A 9,297-nucleotide genomic window follows, 5' to 3' on the forward strand; every position below is an offset into this window, starting at 1 on the left:
GTTTACATAATCTTAAAAGTCCTCTTCTCTCCCTGCTGTCACCAGGGGGAAAAAAGAAGCAAAGCTGGGACAGTTGCTTGAATAGTGATCACTGAAAAGCAGCAAAGACACCAGTGCAAGCATATCTGACCACAGACCTGAAATGGACCCCTATATCCAAGCCAAATGCTTGCAGCCTTGCCAGAAAACCCAGTCTGAAAGCGTCCATAATGAGTTACTCTGGCCCCTACCTCCATCCATCCCCTCTGCCAAACTCAGAGTGAGTTTAAAGGCAAAATAAGGGGGAAAAATGTCCAAGGAAGACAAGCAATTGAGGGCAAGATAGTGCTGGGCACACTGCACACTTGTAAACACACGCACACATTTGCAAGCACACACATGCAGCAGCAGAAACAGGATCCCAACCACTCCTGACAGTGTGACCTGCAGGAAAATCCATTCCTAACCTCTGTCCTGGAAAGCAGCTTAATTGAGCCTGTCAGACAGACATACTAAGGCAGCACCTGAGCAAGGTTTAGCAGCACCAACCCCACCTGTGCTCTCCATACAGCAGTGTTTTTCAGCCACAGCCAAACTCTGACACTTCAGAGAAAGGAAATATAAACCTTCCCCACCCTCTGCCCGCCATCCCAGTGATCATACCAGACAAGCACTTTCAGCAGCCACATCACAGCAGTGAAATCCCTGGCATTTGTCACTTCACCAGCTACCAACAGCACAGGCCAGCAGCTCCTCTCCACCCTGTTCAGCCCCATGGCCATAGCCCCAAATGCAGTAGTTTCATAAGGATATGCCCTTTGCTTGCCCTCCAGGAGGCCCCCATGGAGCTTTACATCAAGGCACAACAGAGCAGGATGTGGTGCCCATGCTGCAGGTGATGGTTATGTCAGAAGCAGAGACCAGCAGTGCCCTTGGTACTGGTTTTTTGGGTTTTTTAACACGCACATTTGATAGGAGGGTAACAACCTTTGTTTCGAAGGCACCCTTCCAGTCTTGCCTTGATCACACAGAGGCTTCTGCACTGCATTCTGCAGGTTTATTACAAGCTACTGCAGAAAACACCACCAAGCAGGATTCCACACCAGGAGCCCCCAGGCTGCAAGGACTGGCACGAATCTGCAAAGCCCCCGGTGACTGAGGCTGCTTGGCCCAGAAACCACCTCCCTCCTGTGCCACACCTCCAGTTCAAGGCAAGAGAAGGCATTTTCTGACATCTCCTCATTGCAATTAGTCCCTGATACACTGGGCTGATTGCTCTTCAGGGCACACTGTGGTGCTTCAAACACCGCGGCCTGACAAGCACCGGGAGAGCGAGTTTATTACAAAGTTACTGGGTTGATTTAGGCAATTTGAGTTACGATTAGAGGGCTTAAATAAATTTTGTATCAGTATAAAACATTTTTCAAACCACGATGTGATTTCTAGGAGCTTCAATATGTGCACTTCAGACACAGATGAATAAACCAAGTAAGCCGCCTGTATTAGGTCATTATAAACAACGATGTACCTCTGCATAACTGACAAGAAAATTCTACTTTCCAAAGCGGTTTGAGGTTTTACAGATCTTGAACACCCTTCAAATCAGACCTACATTATCCCATCTAATAATTTTTTTAAATATAACTAGGAAATGGTACTACATGATCTTGCAGATCCATCTGTACAACTTGATTTCTGAACCCATCCACAGACTCAGAGGTTCTAGTAAGCTCTGGGCAACTGCAGAAATTCACCTGCTTGCTTGAATGTGCAGGACTGGGACTTCAATTTAATAAAAGATTAAATTTATTTTACATCAGTGCCCCATTCTTTTAAAGATTCCTAACACTGTGTGTGCTTTTCATGAGTTTCCAGCTGTAGACACTTGTTCTCTTTGAGAAAAATGAATAAAAATTAGTTTCAACTTTTTTTTTTCACTAGGAAAAAAAGCTGACCAAGCATGTGGCTTCTGTGCAGCACAGCCTGGAATTGCAGGCTTTTCCCAAAATCAGAGATGGCCAGGGCTCAGCATAAGCCACCCTGGTGTGGGACATCCTCCTGGGGTGCCTTGCTGCCATGGGACAGGGCAGGGCTCTAACATTAAACAGGGCTGTGGGCTGGCACCATGTCACACTGAGCATGGACACATGGGCTCTCCAAAAGTGGATCAGGCAGCAGAGATGCAGCCAGGTGGGAAGTGGGTTGGTGGAAGGAGGCAAGCAAGTAAGCCCAGGACTAGAAGAGGTGCCAGAACTGCAGCCTGGGGCACAGGTGCATTATTGGCACCTTGAGGGTGCTCAGGACTGGGCCATCAAGGAAGGTGCTGCTCTAGGTGGGGACAAGAGTGAGGACACAGGAAAGCTCACCCAGCACTGTAGAGGCACTGTGACAGACCCAGGAAGCCCAGCTGGTCTCCTCAGACCCCTGCCAAGGCCACCCTGCCCACCCAGAAACAGCCACAGGCAAGCACTGAGCTCCTTGTGAGACAGCAGCCCCCTCACATGATGTTTCTCCTCACTCCCTTGATGGCTGTGGATGTCCTGGCCCTGCATCAGCCAGATCCACAGCCTGAAAACACTCCCAAGGCAGCAACAAGGGGAGATTTTGAAAGATAAAACATGAAACAGGCTGGCATAACCCCCTTTATAATAGGCACTGTCAGATTGATCCAGGCTTCACAAGGCAAACCCCTTAGATGTGGCAGATCAAAGCTTCTTCTTTGTCCCCCTGACTCTCCTCTGAGATATTCACTACCAGATCTCCTGGCAAGGCACGTGTGCATCTTCTGGTGCATGGAGGTGGCCAGTGTTTCAACACAGCTTTCCAGTGAGATCTGCAGGGAAGCTGCTCTTCCCCACCTTCCTGCTGCAGTCGGGGCCAAGGCTTTCCCAAACAGGAGCTGCACCCTTGCCCAGGCAGCCTGGTGCAAGCACCCTGGCAGTGGGCAGGCAATCCAGTGCCGTGCCCAAACTCCATCCCTGCCTGCCTGGGAGAGGATCGTGGCACCAACCTTCGCTGACAGGCACCCGCTGCTGCCCTTCTGAGGGAACTCACATCCAGTGGCCATGCCATGAAACTATTTTGTTATTTAATGGAGAGAGGAATAAATACTCTCAGTCCCTTGCAGGCAGCTGCCTCCTGCCTGAGGCTGTGTGCGTGCCCAGACCTCGGGGATGGGGCAGTGCTGGCTGGGGAGAGTTGCTCAGAAGGTGTCCTTAAAATATAAAGGGGAAGGAAGGCAAAAATGGAGCTCTTGGGTTCTCTTTGCAGTGCTCTTAATTAAAAGTTTCTTTGTAGGTAGGGTGTTGGGAAAAGAACGTGTTTGAGGATTTCTTTCCACTGACAGAGCAGCTTATGTGTCGGAGTTAAAACACTGAAGGTAAGCGAGATGGAGGGTCAGCAGACCCCCTTCCTTCTTTGAGGTAATAAATCCTCAGTCACCAGCCCAAATCTAAGATCAGGAGCTCTGCAATAGCACACAGAAACAACTGACAATTTACATAGCAGTCTTCTAAGCGACAGGGACACAGAACCAGCAGCAATCCCCAGATCAATGAGATAAACACCTCCTATTAGCAGAGAGAAAATGCACAACAAGTTCTGCTTTAGATGTTTACCATTTTTCTCTGCAATAATTTGCAGGGCAATTATACATATATACATGGGGTTTTTTTTCTTTCTGGCCTTTTAGTTTTTTAAAGCCACCGGTACTTTTCACACAGCTGCTGTTACCAAGAAGCAAAAGGTAACCATCAAGGGGGTTACGAAAACCAGTACTGGCAGAAAATATGCCTGATAATTGCCGGTCAACAAGGTCTAACATTATTTCTGTTTCTCCTCTTTTCTAATTCTTCTGTTTCCACCCCACTCCACCCCCTGACTCCAGCCAACAGCTTCCAGTGATGTACAGAAGATGATGCATTTTGCTGAATTAAAGTACATCCTATTCCACGTCCCTTTTCAGGATGTTGCACATGCAATTGAAATGCAATAACAACCATAAACAAAATACAAAAAGACAATTTAGGAAACCTGAATCCAAGACCAAACTCTTGCTTTGGAAATAAAAAAACCAAAACAATACCCCAAACCCAAGAAGACCTTAAACAGTGAGAAGGTTTTAGGAAAAGTTACGTATTTACAAGTCTCAGGCAGTTACCTCTCCAGGGAGGAGATTTTGTAACCCTCCCTCTTTCCCACCATCCTTCCCCATCATAACAGAACAAACTAACCAGGGCTAAATTTGAAATTCCTGGAATTATTCACACTCCTTGTATCATTTACAGTCATGTATAAAGAGCTGCTGATTATCTGTGAGATACACATTCCCTGCTGCAATTGCTTATGGACATGAACTACTGGACACACAGTTGTTCCCTTTCCACCACCACTGCCCAAAACACACCCCAAAATCAATTATTGCTACTTGTTGGGTAAACAGAGGCAGTTTCACATACATGGGCACTGCACTCGGGCATACACGTACCACCGGACATGCACACAGAAACAACTTTCCTCTCTGGAAAGACAGAATTATTCACATTACAGACATGTCTACCCTCAGCTTTTACTTCTGCCAGAGAGGACACAAGTACGAAACAGAACAGGAATGATGCAGGTACATGGGTGGGAGCAAGTTTTCTATTAAAAGGACAGCAAAACCAGACAGACACAAGGTTAGCCAGGTGTGCATGCGTCTCACCTACCTTCGCATGGAAAAGAAATCTCCGAGGGAGAAGTCTCCAAGTCAGAGAAGCAAAATAAAATAATAATGAAGATGCTTTGAAAAAATTTCCCCACCGAGACAAAAAAAAGGCCCCCCCACCTCCCCCCCCTTGCACACAGGCACACTCACACGCAGACACACACACCTCGGTGCCCGGGGTGGGGAGAATAGGAGAAAAAAAGATCAGGATCAGCTGAGTGATGGGGAGCAAAGAACCTGCCGGCGAGAAGCGGGGAGTTGTGTTAGATCCGTGCCTGCAAGGACTGAGCGTGTGCAGGAAGGAGATGGTTTAAAAGGAGAATACATGGTAAGAAATTCTGGCTGCTCAGGCTGGAGTCTGGAGCTCTAGAGTCAGAGCAAAGAAAAAGAGGTTAAAAAAAAGGACCTCTTCCTTCACAGGAGTGCTTGGGGGGGTTTTGCCTCTGTGTGTTTTTCCAGGCGAGTGGTGTTAAGTGACAGAAGCTTCCTTCCAAAAAGACCAGAGAGAGGGTCAGAATAATTGCAGGACGCTGAGAGGTGATGGAGGTGTGGGTGGGGGCAAGGTAAGCTATTCCATGGTGGGGAAGTGAGGAGGAAGGGCTGGTGTGTGGTTTCTGTCTCGCTCTCTCTCTGTCTCATGCTATGTTCACCACGGCTTATGGAGCGAACTGCACAGAGAGAGAGAGAGAATAACTGTAAGGCAGAGAGAGAGAAACACCGTCCTTAGAGTGACACCAAATGTCTTTAGGGGAACCTACAATTAGAGGCACAGAATGCAGGAATCCTTGCAACACAGGAGGAAAGGCAGAAATCTCCTTGCACAGCATCACACACCTGCATCCACAGCGAGGTCTCAGGACAGCTGGTTTGCCCTTTCCTTCAGCCCACTCAGCCTTCCTTTCCTGATGGACACTGCCTTCAGCATGCTTGCCTTTCCTTGAACTTTTAAGGTTGTGTCCCTCCGCAGGTCACAGATCAAGCAGGTCAGAGAATTATCATTTGGGAAGAGTTCAAAAACCAAACAACCCTCCCCCAAAAGTCCTTCCCTCAAAACCAATCCCTCCTCTCCGCCCCATCCTACACCCAGATCTGTTACTGGAACTCAGGGGGTGGGAACAACTCTCTGCAAATTAGTTTCCCTGGTGCTTTGTGAAGCCAGGGGGAAATGAGGGGGATGGATAACGTGCAGGAATCCCACTTTCCAGTGGCTAGGACAGAGTACAGCCTCCCCGAGCCTCATCCAATGGAGGGCCAGCACAGCCATCTGCCCCCACTGGTCCCATTCCGTGGCTGAGCAGCCCTACCCCACATCAGCACAGGCCCCTCATTCTTGAAGCATCAACCTTCAGTTTTCCTACTGGGGATACCAAGTCAGTTCAGGGAAAGAGACACTACAGGAAGCCATCACACTCCTCAAGCTTTTCATGGGTTTTTCCCGTTCAGGCCAACAAAATTCCAGGTGTTACGAGACATGGAGATATTCTTGCTTCTACCATGGGCATATATTTAAAATGGTACGACACAGCAAGGCAGCCCAGAAGTTCCTCTGCTTTATTGCAGGGCTCTACAAAGCCTCTCCAAACCTTCCTCACCAAGATGATGTCCACTCCGTGCCACAGATTTTGCAGTGCATGGCTAGAATAGCTAGGTCTAGGTAATTAACTCATCTAAACTGCAAATGGCTGGGCAACTAAGCACTTTCATCATACTGAGAAACAGACCCTTGGAGGTTAACCCTCCACAGGAAGGCAATGGAGCAGGCCCACCTGCTGGTAAAGTCAGGACCACTCTGGTTTTCCTCAAGGTAGCTCACATGCGTTCACCACCTAGGATGAAAAACATCCAGTAAATCTCCTCTCCTCTGCAATTTATCTCCATGTGGCTTTGGTTTGCTGTGGCAGGGACTTGAGGCAGAAGTCAAGGAGCCCCTAGCTACTTACACCACATATGCCAAGCTCCTTGGAGCTTGAGCAACATGGTTGGCACTATCACTGTCTCTCACGGGGCCCTTAAGACTTTGGAACAAAGACAATGGCTGCTGTCCACTTTTAAAGCAACAATTTTGTGGTTTTTAAAGTATCTAATCTTGTTACCTGTCCTGAAAGGTAAATTCTTCCCTTAGAGGATCCTCAGGCTGCTCCAGAAGTGATAAAAAAGAAAAAAAACAGTGTTATAAGCAACAGGAACGTTGTGAGCATCAAATGTTACCTGATTAACCGCTTCCATGAAAAGCGGCTCTTCCCTGGACAAGTTCAGGACAAGCCTGTCTTTTTCATAGCTTCTGACCAGTGCTGCAGTTCCATGGTGTACCCACGCATGCTTTCACAAGCTGGAAAGAGATTTCATCCCAGGATAATAATTTTCTGTGGTGGCCAGACCCCTCCCTGCCCAGGGTCAGAGCCTGTTTTTCTGGGAGCTGTGCAAGACACAATCTCTGGTCACCTTTGGCCCCAAAGATGGTTGTGCTGACGCTGAGTTCATTGTCCTGCATGAACTGGAAAGTTCCCACTGGGAGCAGGGAGCCCATCCACAACAGGAAGCCCTCGAAAGCGAAGGATTTTGTGACATACCAGCCTCATCTTCTCAGTGTGATGGGGATGCGGTGCTGGGCACAGCCACAGACCCACAGTAGAGTTTGGGGTGGTATCAAAGCTCTGTAAGTGTCCCAAAAGCTGGCTGAGGCATATGCCCAAACAGATCTCTGGACAATCTCTCTAACTACAAAGGTGTCAGGCTACTCCTTCCTCAACCAGTTCTGGGCAGTCCCCCAAGAGGTTTTCTCCTCCCTAAGGGCCCCACTGGCACCAGACAGTGAACATGCAGCAACCACAGGCATTCCACATACACACACCTACCTGCATGTCCCCTCCCCATTCCTGCACACAGAGGGAATGGCTGACCCTTTAGTCCCCTCTGCTAGCAGGGCCACTCTGAGCTGCCAAGGTTAATCTCCTTGGCTCCTTCCTCACCAGCCACAACACGCTCACCACTCCCTCTCCTCATAAAAATCATCCATTATTCCTTCCCAAGAAACAGAAGGGCTTCAATTCTGTCCCAGAAATGATGAATCTGAGCATTATATGATTTCAGATGCCTGTAATTCACCAACAAGCCCCTTCAGGGGAAACAGGGAAAAATGCAATTGAATTTATTCATGCATGAATATCAAATGAGAAAAAGAGAATGAGGAGGGCAGGAGAGAGAGGGAGAGGGTGAGGCAGGGTGGAGAAGCAGGGCAGTAAGGAGAGGCAAAAGAAACAAAATGTTGAAGGGAGATGAAAAGTACATGCAGAGGGGCAAGCAGGACAGAGGCACATAAACACACGCTCAGGACAATTTGTGGGTCATCTCTCATGTCTTCATCCTAGGATCATGTCTGTTTGCCTTCCAGCACACCCACAGCACAGGGATACAGAGACGCTTGAACTCTCACTCAGACAAACCCTCCAAAGTGATAAAAACATGCTACAAACCTGGAAGGAAGGGATAGGGAAAGGGGCTGGGTGAGGAAATGGAGTCATGCCACTCAACACATCCCAGATTTGGAACTGATGAAAAGAGCCAGCCCGGGGCAGCCATGCTCCAGAGCAGAGCCCCTCATCCCCACAGCCCTCCCCATCCATGCATTCTGGGGGGAATTCCATGGGCTTCCTGGTACATACACCCCAGGCACCCCTCCAGAGCAGCAATTCCAAGCCTTGGGCTGGGAAGCTGTTGCCCTCCCTGAGCAAGGCCCTTCTCTGCACCATCCACAAGGGAAGAGACTGAAGATGGTCTCCTTGTCCTGCAGCTCACAGGGCTCCATCTTCCACCCCCAGTGCACTTCAGGGAGCTTTGTCATCTGTCCTGAGTGATACAGGTGGGATTTCTTGGAAGTGCCCTGGGGATAGGTCACACCAGATGTGAGCATAGCACAAGCTGGTCCTACTCTTGCATCCAGAGCGTTTCCAAGAGTCCCCCTCTGTCCTTTCTGTAATTTTTGAGAGGAACAGAAAAGCCCACATTGTTCCTGTCACTACCTGAGCCAGCAGCACTGGCTGGTGAGTTTATAAGGAAAGTAAGTGAGTCACTGTAGCTGCTTAAGAAGGTGGACCAGGGGAGAGGGGAAAAGCAGGAAAGGGGGAGCCACATCAAAGCAGAGACTGCAGAGACAGCTCAGTGAGATGCAGCCCTCCCCTCTGCAGGTTTGCAGGTGGCTGTGGGCTGAGCCCACCAGGCAGCAACCTACACTGGCTTTAAAGGCTTCTTCCAGCCAAGTCTCACTGGCATCATCTTGCCCTCTGCCAGCTGAGCCAGCCCCAGCCCTTCCCACAGATCCTGCTCCCCTGCGTGCCACATGGGAGCCAAACACAGGGAATCCTGTTGCTGTGGCCACAGGAATGGCTGCACAGCCCATTCCATCCTCCAGCTCATTTGCACAGTGCACAAAACCCCTTGGAGCTGGGTCCACTGTGTGCCCAAATTTGCCATGGCTGCATGTTGTCCAAGCTCATCCCCAGGCATGCAGCAAGGAAGAGGAGCACTCAGACAGAAAGCAATATTTGTTACAGTGCTCCAGGTAGGGCATCAGGTCCTGCATCTGTTGCTGTTGTGGGTTTATGTTTGCTGCTTCC

At 49.1% G+C, this 9,297-nt stretch overlaps 1 protein-coding gene across 8 annotated transcripts in view; it reads right to left on the reverse strand.

Moving 5' to 3' along the window:
• Positions 1-5,705, reverse strand: part of CACNA1I (calcium voltage-gated channel subunit alpha1 I) — a 164,612-nt gene extending 158,907 nt beyond the window's left edge. For 4 of the 8 annotated variants that reach the window (XR_010362403.1, XM_064420183.1, XM_064420179.1 and 1 more), the window contains exons 1-2: positions 5,519-5,705; positions 4,686-4,719 (exon numbers count right to left, since the gene is read on the reverse strand). The gene's annotated coding sequence lies outside the window, so the exon portion shown is untranslated. Of the gene's footprint in view, positions 1-4,685; positions 4,720-4,850; positions 5,450-5,518 lie in introns of those variants that run through there. The other 4 variants (XM_064420182.1, XM_064420176.1, XM_064420177.1 and 1 more) reach the window with 3 other exon arrangements.
• Between the last annotated feature and the right edge of the window lie 3,592 nt (positions 5,706-9,297).

Source organism: Passer domesticus, chromosome 5 (genome assembly GCF_036417665.1).
Source record: "Passer domesticus isolate bPasDom1 chromosome 5, bPasDom1.hap1, whole genome shotgun sequence".
NCBI classification, from domain to species: Eukaryota; Metazoa; Chordata; class Aves; order Passeriformes; family Passeridae; genus Passer; species Passer domesticus.